This window comes from Colobus angolensis, unplaced genomic scaffold (assembly GCF_000951035.1).
Source record: "Colobus angolensis palliatus isolate OR3802 unplaced genomic scaffold, Cang.pa_1.0 Scaffold25, whole genome shotgun sequence".
Taxonomy (NCBI): domain Eukaryota; kingdom Metazoa; phylum Chordata; class Mammalia; order Primates; family Cercopithecidae; genus Colobus; species Colobus angolensis.
This window is the reverse complement of record NW_012115710.1, coordinates 3271006-3271386: the sequence shown is the minus strand read 5'-3', so window position 1 is coordinate 3271386 and position 381 is coordinate 3271006. Positions and strand designations below refer to the sequence as shown.

The 381-nt window shown below is 64.8% G+C and overlaps 1 protein-coding gene across 1 annotated transcript in view; it reads right to left on the bottom strand.

Moving 5' to 3' along the window:
- The window catches only part of SYT3 (synaptotagmin III), a 40453-nt gene that overhangs the window by 19549 nt on the left and 20523 nt on the right, over positions 1-381 (bottom strand). The gene's annotated exons all lie outside the window — the stretch shown is intronic.

The following is a 381-nucleotide window of genomic DNA, read 5'->3' as shown; positions in this document are numbered from 1 at the left end:
CCCGCGCGCTCGCCGCGGTGCTGGCTCGGCTCCTCCCCTCGCCACTGTCGCAGGTCCGCGGCTCCTCCCCCTGCACTCCCTCCTTTCCCCACTCCGAACCCGCGGCAAGAAAGCCGAAATTACTTGGCCTCAGCAAGGAAGCAGGGAGATTTCCCGGGACCAAGGCAGCAGAGACCCAGTGGGTTTCCACACTGAGGACCCAGAGATCTGGGATCGTGACGTGCTGCTTCTCCAGGGTCTCCGTCCCGCTATCTCACAGAGATGGAAGTCCAGGGACCCCAGGGCGCTCTTCCCACGAACCCAGGACTTCAGGCCCTCCCACCTGAGCCGCTCTGAAGGCCGGTGGTGGGAGCGGAAGCTGAGCCTCAAAGGTACAGTGCC